Below are 13,995 nucleotides of genomic sequence, written 5' to 3' on the forward strand. Positions count from 1 at the left end.
AAGAGATTAAAAAGTAAACAGAAAAAATAAATAAATAAATCAATTCCATTTATTTCCCTGAATACCCAGATTTTCCCATTAGATTTCCCTTGCGTTTTTGATTTCACATACTTTAGACAAGTAACAGTTTCCCAGTGTTCAGTAATGACTACAGAGCCAATACATTAGAGCCTGGGAGACGGGGGCCTTTTAAAGCACGGTCCTATCACGCTTTACTTCTTCATGGTGACTGCTCAGAATTACCCAAAAACGCCAAAAAACACAAAACAACAACCCACAAACATCTATTTCACCACAAACTAACACCACAATACCTCAGAAAAAATCCTCTGTACATAGTTCCTTCATTTTTAATCAAATTTAAAAATTCAACTGCACCCCATTGCATCATGGGAAAGCCTATGTCACAGATCACATGACACTGTGTGGGTCAGTGTGTGTTCCTATTATATATATTTAAAAGTACACAGTAAATATAAAGCAAGTGCCACAAAGGAGCTACACTAACTCACTAAAGAGCTCATGACAAACATGTGCTTGATAGTAGAAGAGATATTGTAAAATAAGCAAACTTTTGTAAAAGAGATTAAAAAGTAAACAGAAAAAATAAATAAATAAATAAATTCCATTTATTTCCCTGAATACCCAGATTTTCCCATTAGATTTCCCTTGCGTTTTTGATTTCACATACTTTAGACAAGTAACAGTTTCCCAGTGTTCAGTAATGACTACAGAGCCAATACATTAGGGCCTGGGAGACGGGGGCCTTTTAAAGCACGGTCCTATCACGCTTTACTTCTTCATGGTGACTGCTCAGAATTACCCAAAAACGCCAAAAAACACAAAACAACAACCCACAAACATCTATTTCACCACAAACTAACACCACAATACCTCAGAAAAAATCCTCTGTACATAGTTCCTTCATTTTTAATCAAATTTAAAAATTCAACTGCACCCCATTGCATCATGGGAAAGCCTATGTCACAGATCACATGACACTGTGTGGGTCAGTGTGTGTTCCTATTATATATATTTAAAAGTACACAGTAAATATAAAGCAAGTGCCACAAAGGAGCTACACTAACTCACTAAAGAGCTCATGACAAACATGTGCTTGGTAGTAGAAGAGATATTGTAAAATAAGCAAACTTTTGTAAAAGAGATTAAAAAGTAAACAGAAAAAATAAATAAATAAATAAATTCCATTTATTTCCCTGAATACCCAGATTTTCCCATTAGATTTCCCTTGCGTTTTTGATTTCACATACTTTAGACAAGTAACAGTTTCCCAGTGTTCAGTAATGACTACAGAGCCAATACATTAGAGCCTGGGAGACGGGGGCCTTTTAAAGCACGGTCCTATCACGCTTTACTTCTTCATGGTGACTGCTCAGAATTACCCAAAAACGCCAAAAAACACAAAACAACAACCCACAAACATCTATTTCACCACAAACTAACACCACAATACCTCAGAAAAAATCCTCTGTACATAGTTCCTTCATTTTTAATCAAATTTAAAAATTCAACTGCACCCCATTGCATCATGGGAAAGCCTATGTCACAGATCACATGACACTGTGTGGGTCAGTGTGTGTTCCTATTATATATATTTAAAAGTACACAGTAAATATAAAGCAAGTGCCACAAAGGAGCTACACTAACTCACTAAAGAGCTCATGACAAACATGTGCTTGGTAGTAGAAGAGATATTGTAAAATAAGCAAACTTTTGTAAAAGAGATTAAAAAGTAAACAGAAAAAATAAATAAATAAATAAATTCCATTTATTTCCCTGAATACCCAGATTTTCCCATTAGATTTCCCTTGCGTTTTTGATTTCACATACTTTAGACAAGTAACAGTTTCCCAGTGTTCAGTAATGACTACAGAGCCAATACATTAGAGCCTGGGAGACGGGGGCCTTTTAAAGCACGGTCCTATCACGCTTTACTTCTTCATGGTGACTGCTCAGAATTACCCAAAAACGCCAAAAAACACAAAACAACAACCCACAAACATCTATTTCACCACAAACTAACACCACAATACCTCAGAAAAAATCCTCTGTACATAGTTCCTTCATTTTTAATCAAATTTAAAAATTCAACTGCACCCCATTGCATCATGGGAAAGCCTATGTCACAGATCACATGACACTGTGTGGGTCAGTGTGTGTTCCTATTATATATATTTAAAAGTACACAGTAAATATAAAGCAAGTGCCACAAAGGAGCTACACTAACTCACTAAAGAGCTCATGACAAACATGTGCTTGATAGTAGAAGAGATATTGTAAAATAAGCAAACTTTTGTAAAAGAGATTAAAAAGTAAACAGAAAAAAAAAATAAATAAATAAATTCCATTTATTTCCCTGAATACCCAGGTTTTCCCATTAGATTTCCCTTGCGTTTTTGATTTCACATACTTTAGACAAGTAACAGTTTCCCAGTGTTCAGTAATGACTACAGAGCCAATACATTAGAGCCTGGGAGACGGGGGCCTTTTAAAGCACGGTCCTATCACGCTTTACTTCTTCATCGTGACTGCTCAGAATTACCCAAAAACGCCAAAAAACACAAAACAACAACCCACAAACATCTATTTCACCACAAACTAACACCACAATACCTCAGAAAAAATCCTCTGTACATAGTTCCTTCATTTTTAATCAAATTTAAAAATTCAACTGCACCCCATTGCATCATGGGAAAGCCTATGTCACAGATCACATGACACTGTGTGGGTCAGTGTGTGTTCCTATTATTTATATTTAAAAGTACACAGTAAATATAAAGCAAGTGCCACAAAGGAGCTACACTAACTCACTAAAGAGCTCATGACAAACATGTGCTTGATAGTAGAAGAGATATTGTAAAATAAGCAAACTTTTGTAAAAGAGATTAAAAAGTAAACAGAAAAAAAAAATAAATAAATAAATTCCATTTATTTCCCTGAATACCCAGGTTTTCCCATTAGATTTCCCTTGCGTTTTTGATTTCACATACTTTAGACAAGTAACAGTTTCCCAGTGTTCAGTAATGACTACAGAGCCAATACATTAGAGCCTGGGAGACGGGGGCCTTTTAAAGCACGGTCCTATCACGCTTTACTTCTTCATGGTGACTGCTCAGAATTACCCAAAAACGCCAAAAAACACAAAACAACAACCCACAAACATCTATTTCACCACAAACTAACACCACAATACCTCAGAAAAAATCCTCTGTACATAGTTCCTTCATTTTTAATCAAATTTAAAAATTCAACTGCACCCCATTGCATCATGGGAAAGCCTATGTCACAGATCACATGACACTGTGTGGGTCAGTGTGTGTTCCTATTATTTATATTTAAAAGTACACAGTAAATATAAAGCAAGTGCCACAAAGGAGCTACACTAATTCACTAAAGAGCTCATGACAAACATGTGCTTGATAGTAGAAGAGATATTGTAAAATAAGCAAACTTTTGTAAAAGAGATTAAAAAGTAAACAGAAAAAATAAATAAATAAATCAATTCCATTTATTTCCCTGAATACCCAGATTTTCCCATTAGATTTCCCTTGCGTTTTTGATTTCACATACTTTAGACAAGTAACAGTTTCCCAGTGTTCAGTAATGACTACAGAGCCAATACATTAGAGCCTGGGAGACGGGGGCCTTTTAAAGCACGGTCCTATCACGCTTTACTTCTTCATGGTGACTGCTCAGAATTACCCAAAATCACCAAAAAACACAAAACAACAATCCACAAACATCTATTTCACCACAAACTAACACCACAATACCTCAGAAAAAATCCTCTGTACATAGTTCCTTCATTTTTAATCAAATTTAAAAATTCAACTGCACCCCATTGCATCATGGGAAAGCCTATGTCACAGATCACATGACACTGTGTGGGTCAGTGTGTGTTCCTATTATATATATTTAAAAGTACACAGTAAATATAAAGCAAGTGCCACAAAGGAGCTACACTAACTCACTAAAGAGCTCATGACAAACATGTGCTTGATAGTAGAAGAGATATTGTAAAATAAGCAAACTTTTGTAAAAGAGATTAAAAAGTAAACAGAAAAAAAAAATAAATAAATAAATTCCATTTATTTCCCTGAATACCCAGGTTTTCCCATTAGATTTCCCTTGCGTTTTTGATTTCACATACTTTAGACAAGTAACAGTTTCCCAGTGTTCAGTAATGACTACAGAGCCAATACATTAGAGCCTGGGAGACGGGGGCCTTTTAAAGCACGGTCCTATCACGCTTTACTTCTTCATGGTGACTGCTCAGAATTACCCAAAAACGCCAAAAAACACAAAACAACAACCCACAAACATCTATTTCACCACAAACTAACACCACAATACCTCAGAAAAAATCCTCTGTACATAGTTCCTTCATTTTTAATCAAATTTAAAAATTCAACTGCACCCCATTGCATCATGGGAAAGCCTATGTCACAGATCACATGACACTGTGTGGGTCAGTGTGTGTTCCTATTATTTATATTTAAAAGTACACAGTAAATATAAAGCAAGTGCCACAAAGGAGCTACACTAATTCACTAAAGAGCTCATGACAAACATGTGCTTGATAGTAGAAGAGATATTGTAAAATAAGCAAACTTTTGTAAAAGAGATTAAAAAGTAAACAGAAAAAATAAATAAATAAATCAATTCCATTTATTTCCCTGAATACCCAGATTTTCCCATTAGATTTCCCTTGCGTTTTTGATTTCACATACTTTAGACAAGTAACAGTTTCCCAGTGTTCAGTAATGACTACAGAGCCAATACATTAGAGCCTGGGAGACGGGGGCCTTTTAAAGCACGGTCCTATCACGCTTTACTTCTTCATGGTGACTGCTCAGAATTACCCAAAAACGCCAAAAAACACAAAACAACAACCCACAAACATCTATTTCACCACAAACTAACACCACAATACCTCAGAAAAAATCCTCTGTACATAGTTCCTTCATTTTTAATCAAATTTAAAAATTCAACTGCACCCCATTGCATCATGGGAAAGCCTATGTCACAGATCACATGACACTGTGTGGGTCAGTGTGTGTTCCTATTATATATATTTAAAAGTACACAGTAAATATAAAGCAAGTGCCACAAAGGAGCTACACTAACTCACTAAAGAGCTCATGACAAACATGTGCTTGATAGTAGAAGAGATATTGTAAAATAAGCAAACTTTTGTAAAAGAGATTAAAAAGTAAACAGAAAAAATAAATAAATAAATAAATTCCATTTATTTCCTTGAATACCCAGATTTTCCCATTAGATTTCCCTTGTGTTTTTGATTTCACATACTTTAGACAAGTAACAGTTTCCCAGTGTTCAGTAATGACTACAGAGCCAATACATTAGGGCCTGGGAGACGGGGGCCTTTTAAAGCACGGTCCTATCACGCTTTACTTCTTCATGGTGACTGCTCAGAATTACCCAAAAACGCCAAAAAACACAAAACAACAACCCACAAACATCTATTTCACCACAAACTAACACCACAATACCTCAGAAAAAATCCTCTGTACATAGTTCCTTCATTTTTAATCAAATTTAAAAATTCAACTGCACCCCATTGCATCATGGGAAAGCCTATGTCACAGATCACATGACACTGTGTGGGTCAGTGTGTGTTCCTATTATATATATTTAAAAGTACACAGTAAATATAAAGCAAGTGCCACAAAGGAGCTACACTAACTCACTAAAGAGCTCATGACAAACATGTGCTTGATAGTAGAAGAGATATTGTAAAATAAGCAAACTTTTGTAAAAGAGATTAAAAAGTAAACAGAAAAAATAAATAAATAAATAAATTCCATTTATTTCCCTGAATACCCAGGTTTTCCCATTAGATTTCCCTTGCGTTTTTGATTTCACATACTTTAGACAAGTAACAGTTTCCCAGTGTTCAGTAATGACTACAGAGCCAATACATTAGAGCCTGGGAGACGGGGGCCTTTTAAAGCACGGTCCTATCACGCTTTACTTCTTCATGGTGACTGCTCAGAATTACCCAAAAACGCCAAAAAACACAAAACAACAACCCACAAACATCTATTTCACCACAAACTAACACCACAATACCTCAGAAAAAATCCTCTGTACATAGTTCCTTCATTTTTAATCAAATTTAAAAATTCAACTGCACCCCATTGCATCATGGGAAAGCCTATGTCACAGATCACATGACACTGTGTGGGTCAGTGTGTGTTCCTATTATATATATTTAAAAGTACACAGTAAATATAAAGCAAGTGCCACAAAGGAGCTACACTAACTCACTAAAGAGCTCATGACAAACATGTGCTTGATAGTAGAAGAGATATTGTAAAATAAGCAAACTTTTGTAAAAGAGATTAAAAAGTAAACAGAAAAATAAATAAATAAATAAATTCCATTTATTTCCTTGAATACCCAGATTTTCCCATTAGATTTCCCTTGTGTTTTTGATTTCACATACTTTAGACAAGTAACAGTTTCCCAGTGTTCAGTAATGACTACAGAGCCAATACATTAGGGCCTGGGAGACGGGGGCCTTTTAAAGCACGGTCCTATCACGCTTTACTTCTTCATGGTGACTGCTCAGAATTACCCAAAAACGCCAAAAAACACAAAACAACAACCCACAAACATCTATTTCACCACAAACTAACACCACAATACCTCAGAAAAAATCCTCTGTACATAGTTCCTTCATTTTTAATCAAATTTAAAAATTCAACTGCACCCCATTGCATCATGGGAAAGCCTATGTCACAGATCACATGACACTGTGTGGGTCAGTGTGTGTTCCTATTATATATATTTAAAAGTACACAGTAAATATAAAGCAAGTGCCACAAAGGAGCTACACTAACTCACTAAAGAGCTCATGACAAACATGTGCTTGATAGTAGAAGAGATATTGTAAAATAAGCAAACTTTTGTAAAAGAGATTAAAAAGTAAACAGAAAAAATAAATAAATAAATAAATTCCATTTATTTCCCTGAATACCCAGGTTTTCCCATTAGATTTCCCTTGCGTTTTTGATTTCACATACTTTAGACAAGTAACAGTTTCCCAGTGTTCAGTAATGACTACAGAGCCAATACATTAGGGCCTGGGAGACGGGGGCCTTTTAAAGCACGGTCCTATCACGCTTTACTTCTTCATGGTGACTGCTCAGAATTACCCAAAAACGCCAAAAAACACAAAACAACAACCCACAAACATCTATTTCACCACAAACTAACACCACAATACCTCAGAAAAAATCCTCTGTACATAGTTCCTTCATTTTTAATCAAATTTAAAAATTCAACTGCACCCCATTGCATCATGGGAAAGCCTATGTCACAGATCACATGACACTGTGTGGGTCAGTGTGTGTTCCTATTATATATATTTAAAAGTACACAGTAAATATAAAGCAAGTGCCACAAAGGAGCTACACTAACTCACTAAAGAGCTCATGACAAACATGTGCTTGATAGTAGAAGAGATATTGTAAAATAAGCAAACTTTTGTAAAAGAGATTAAAAAGTAAACAGAAAAAATAAATAAATAAATAAATTCCATTTATTTCCCTGAATACCCAGGTTTTCCCATTAGATTTCCCTTGCGTTTTTGATTTCACATACTTTAGACAAGTAACAGTTTCCCAGTGTTCAGTAATGACTACAGAGCCAATACATTAGAGCCTGGGAGACGGGGGCCTTTTAAAGCACGGTCCTATCACGCTTTACTTCTTCATGGTGACTGCTCAGAATTACCCAAAAACGCCAAAAAACACAAAACAACAACCCACAAACATCTATTTCACCACAAACTAACACCACAATACCTCAGAAAAAATCCTCTGTACATAGTTCCTTCATTTTTAATCAAATTTAAAAATTCAACTGCACCCCATTGCATCATGGGAAAGCCTATGTCACAGATCACATGACACTGTGTGGGTCAGTGTGTGTTCCTATTATATATATTTAAAAGTACACAGTAAATATAAAGCAAGTGCCACAAAGGAGCTACACTAACTCACTAAAGAGCTCATGACAAACATGTGCTTGGTAGTAGAAGAGATATTGTAAAATAAGCAAACTTTTGTAAAAGAGATTAAAAAGTAAACAGAAAAAATAAATAAATAAATAAATTCCATTTATTTCCCTGAATACCCAGATTTTCCCATTAGATTTCCCTTGCGTTTTTGATTTCACATACTTTAGACAAGTAACAGTTTCCCAGTGTTCAGTAATGACTACAGAGCCAATACATTAGGGCCTGGGAGACGGGGGCCTTTTAAAGCACGGTCCTATCACGCTTTACTTCTTCATGGTGACTGCTCAGAATTACCCAAAAACACCAAAAAACACAAAACAACAACCCACAAACATCTATTTCACCACAAACTAACACCACAATACCTCAGAAAAAATCCTCTGTACATAGTTCCTTCATTTTTAATCAAATTTAAAAATTCAACTGCACCCCATTGCATCATGGGAAAGCCTATGTCACAGATCACATGACACTGTGTGGGTCAGTGTGTGTTCCTATTATATATATTTAAAAGTACACAGTAAATATAAAGCAAGTGCCACAAAGGAGCTACACTAACTCACTAAAGAGCTCATGACAAACATGTGCTTGATAGTAGAAGAGATATTGTAAAATAAGCAAACTTTTGTAAAAGAGATTAAAAAGTAAACAGAAAAAATAAATAAATAAATAAATTCCATTTATTTCCCTGAATACCCAGATTTTCCCATTAGATTTCCCTTGTGTTTTTGATTTCACATACTTTAGACAAGTAACAGTTTCCCAGTGTTCAGTAATGACTACAGAGCCAATACATTAGGGCCTGGGAGACGGGGGCCTTTTAAAGCACGGACCTATCACGCTTTACTTCTTCATGGTGACTGCTCAGAATTACCCAAAAACGCCAAAAAAACACAAAACAACAACCCACAAACATCTATTTCACCACAAACTAACACCACAATACCTCAGAAAAAATCCTCTGTACATAGTTCCTTCATTTTTAATCAAATTTAAAAATTCAACTGCACCCCATTGCATCATGGGAAAGCCTATGTCACAGATCACATGACACTGTGTGGGTCAGTGTGTGTTCCTATTATATATATTTAAAAGTACACAGTAAATATAAAGCAAGTGCCACAAAGAAGCTACACTAACTCACTAAAGAGCTCATGACAAACATGTGCTTGATAGTAGAAGAGATATTGTAAAATAAGCAAACTTTTGTAAAAGAGATTAAAAAGTAAACAGAAAAAATAAATAAATAAATAAATTCCATTTATTTCCCTGAATACCCAGATTTTCCCATTAGATTTCCCTTGCGTTTTTGATTTCACATACTTTAGACAAGTAACAGTTTCCCAGTGTTCAGTAATGACTACAGAGCCAATACATTAGAGCCTGGGAGACGGGGGCCTTTTAAAGCACGGTCCTATCACGCTTTACTTCTTCATGGTGACTGCTCAGAATTACCCAAAAACGCCAAAAAACACAAAACAACAACCCACAAACATCTATTTCACCACAAACTAACACCACAATACCTCAGAAAAAATCCTCTGTACATAGTTCCTTCATTTTTAATCAAATTTAAAAATTCAACTGCACCCCATTGCATCATGGGAAAGCCTATGTCACAGATCACATGACACTGTGTGGGTCAGTGTGTGTTCCTATTATATATATTTAAAAGTACACAGTAAATATAAAGCAAGTGCCACAAAGGAGCTACACTAACTCACTAAAGAGCTCATGACAAACATGTGCTTGGTAGTAGAAGAGATATTGTAAAATAAGCAAACTTTTGTAAAAGAGATTAAAAAGTAAACAGAAAAAATAAATAAATAAATAAATTCCATTTATTTCCCTGAATACCCAGATTTTCCCATTAGATTTCCCTTGCGTTTTTGATTTCACATACTTTAGACAAGTAACAGTTTCCCAGTGTTCAGTAATGACTACAGAGCCAATACATTAGAGCCTGGGAGACGGGGGCCTTTTAAAGCACGGTCCTATCACGCTTTACTTCTTCATGGTGACTGCTCAGAATTACCCAAAAACGCCAAAAAACACAAAACAACAACCCACAAACATCTATTTCACCACAAACTAACACCACAATACCTCAGAAAAAATCCTCTGTACATAGTTCCTTCATTTTTAATCAAATTTAAAAATTCAACTGCACCCCATTGCATCATGGGAAAGCCTATGTCACAGATCACATGACACTGTGTGGGTCAGTGTGTGTTCCTATTATATATATTTAAAAGTACACAGTAAATATAAAGCAAGTGCCACAAAGGAGCTACACTAACTCACTAAAGAGCTCATGACAAACATGTGCTTGGTAGTAGAAGAGATGTTGTAAAATAAGCAAACTTTTGTAAAAGAGATTAAAAAGTAAACAGAAAAAATAAATAAATAAATAAATTCCATTTATTTCCCTGAATACCCAGATTTTCCCATTAGATTTCCCTTGCGTTTTTGATTTCACATACTTTAGACAAGTAACAGTTTCCCAGTGTTCAGTAATGACTACAGAGACAATACATTAGAGCCTGGGAGACGGGGGCCTTTTAAAGCACGGTCCTATCACGCTTTACTTCTTCATGGTGACTGCTCAGAATTACCCAAAAACGCCAAAAAACACAAAACAACAACCCACAAACATCTATTTCACCACAAACTAACACCACAATACCTCAGAAAAAATCCTCTGTACATAGTTCCTTCATTTTTAATCAAATTTAAAAATTCAACTGCACCCCATTGCATCATGGGAAAGCCTATGTCACAGATCACATGACACTGTGTGGGTCAGTGTGTGTTCCTATTATATATATTTAAAAGTACACAGTAAATATAAAGCAAGTGCCACAAAGGAGCTACACTAACTCACTAAAGAGCTCATGACAAACATGTGCTTGGTAGTAGAAGAGATATTGTAAAATAAGCAAACTTTTGTAAAAGAGATTAAAAAGTAAACAGAAAAAATAAATAAATAAATAAATTCCATTTATTTCCCTGAATACCCAGATTTTCCCATTAGATTTCCCTTGCGTTTTTGATTTCACATACTTTAGACAAGTAACAGTTTCCCAGTGTTCAGTAATGACTACAGAGCCAATACATTAGGGCCTGGGAGACGGGGGCCTTTTAAAGCACGGTCCTATCACGCTTTACTTCTTCATGGTGACTGCTCAGAATTACCCAAAAACGCCAAAAAACACAAAACAACAACCCACAAACATCTATTTCACCACAAACTAACACCACAATACCTCAGAAAAAATCCTCTGTACATAGTTCCTTCATTTTTAATCAAATTTAAAAATTCAACTGCACCCCATTGCATCATGGGAAAGCCTATGTCACAGATCACATGACACTGTGTGGGTCAGTGTGTGTTCCTATTATATATATTTAAAAGTACACAGTAAATATAAAGCAAGTGCCACAAAGGAGCTACACTAACTCACTAAAGAGCTCATGACAAACATGTGCTTGATAGTAGAAGAGATATTGTAAAATAAGCAAACTTTTGTAAAAGAGATTAAAAAGTAAACAGAAAAAATAAATAAATAAATAAATTCCATTTATTTCCCTGAATACCCAGATTTTCCCATTAGATTTCCCTTGTGTTTTTGATTTCACATACTTTAGACAAGTAACAGTTTCCCAGTGTTCAGTAATGACTACAGAGCCAATACATTAGGGCCTGGGAGACGGGGGCCTTTTAAAGCACGGACCTATCACGCTTTACTTCTTCATGGTGACTGCTCAGAATTACCCAAAAACGCCAAAAAAACACAAAACAACAACCCACAAACATCTATTTCACCACAAACTAACACCACAATACCTCAGAAAAAATCCTCTGTACATAGTTCCTTCATTTTTAATCAAATTTAAAAATTCAACTGCACCCCATTGCATCATGGGAAAGCCTATGTCACAGATCACATGACACTGTGTGGGTCAGTGTGTGTTCCTATTATATATATTTAAAAGTACACAGTAAATATAAAGCAAGTGCCACAAAGAAGCTACACTAACTCACTAAAGAGCTCATGACAAACATGTGCTTGATAGTAGAAGAGATATTGTAAAATAAGCAAACTTTTGTAAAAGAGATTAAAAAGTAAACAGAAAAAATAAATAAATAAATAAATTCCATTTATTTCCCTGAATACCCAGATTTTCCCATTAGATTTCCCTTGCGTTTTTGATTTCACATACTTTAGACAAGTAACAGTTTCCCAGTGTTCAGTAATGACTACAGAGCCAATACATTAGAGCCTGGGAGACGGGGGCCTTTTAAAGCACGGTCCTATCACGCTTTACTTCTTCATGGTGACTGCTCAGAATTACCCAAAAACGCCAAAAAACACAAAACAACAACCCACAAACATCTATTTCACCACAAACTAACACCACAATACCTCAGAAAAAATCCTCTGTACATAGTTCCTTCATTTTTAATCAAATTAAAAAATTCAACTGCACCCAAATGCATCATGGGAAAGCCTATGTCACAGATCACATGACACTGTGTGGGTCAGTGTGTGTTCCTATTATATATATTTAAAAGTACACAGTAAATATAAAGCAAGTGCCACAAAGGAGCTACACTAACTCACTAAAGAGCTCATGACAAACATGTGCTTGATAGTAGAAGAGATATTGTAAAATAAGCAAACTTTTGTAAAAGAGATTAAAAAGTAAACAGAAAAAATAAATAAATAAATAAATTCCATTTATTTCCCTGAATACCCAGATTTTCCCATTAGATTTCCCTTGTGTTTTTGATTTCACATACTTTAGACAAGTAACAGTTTCCCAGTGTTCAGTAATGACTACAGAGCCAATACATTAGAGCCTGGGAGACGGGGGCCTTTTAAAGCACGGTCCTATCACGCTTTACTTCTTCATGGTGACTGCTCAAAATTACCCAAAAACGCCAAAAAACACAAAACAACAACCCACAAACATCTATTTCACCACAAACTAACACCACAATACCTCAGAAAAAATCCTCTGTACATAGTTCCTTCATTTTTAATCAAATTTAAAAATTCAACTGCACCCCATTGCATCATGGGAAAGCCTATGTCACAGATCACATGACACTGTGTGGGTCAGTGTGTGTTCCTATTATTTATATTTAAAAGTACACAGTAAATATAAAGCAAGTGCCACAAAGGAGCTACACTAATTCACTAAAGAGCTCATGACAAACATGTGCTTGATAGTAGAAGAGATATTGTAAAATAAGCAAACTTTTGTAAAAGAGATTAAAAAGTAAACAGAAAAAATAAATAAATAAATAAATTCCATTTATTTCCCTGAATACCCAGATTTTCCCATTAGATTTCCCTTGCGTTTTTGATTTCACATACTTTAGACAAGTAACAGTTTCCCAGTGTTCAGTAATGACTACAGAGCCAATACATTAGAGCCTGGGAGACGGGGGCCTTTTAAAGCACGGTCCTATCACGCTTTACTTCTTCATGGTGACTGCTCAGAATTACCCAAAAACGCCAAAAAACACAAAACAACAACCCACAAACATCTATTTCACCACAAACTAACACCACAATACCTCAGAAAAAATCCTCTGTACATAGTTCCTTCATTTTTAATCAAATTTAAAAATTCAACTGCACCCCATTGCATCATGGGAAAGCCTATGTCACAGATCACATGACACTGTGTGGGTCAGTGTGTGTTCCTATTATATATATTTAAAAGTACACAGTAAATATAAAGCAAGTGCCACAAAGGAGCTACACTAACTCACTAAAGAGCTCATGACAAACATGTGCTTGATAGTAGAAGAGATATTGTAAAATAAGCAAACTTTTGTAAAAGAGATTAAAAAGTAAACAGAAAAAATAAATAAATAAATAAATTCCATTTATTTCCCTGAATACCGAGATTTT

The sequence above is a fragment of the Astyanax mexicanus genome, chromosome 14 (genome assembly GCF_023375975.1).
Source record: "Astyanax mexicanus isolate ESR-SI-001 chromosome 14, AstMex3_surface, whole genome shotgun sequence".
Taxonomy (NCBI): Eukaryota; Metazoa; Chordata; class Actinopteri; order Characiformes; family Acestrorhamphidae; genus Astyanax; species Astyanax mexicanus.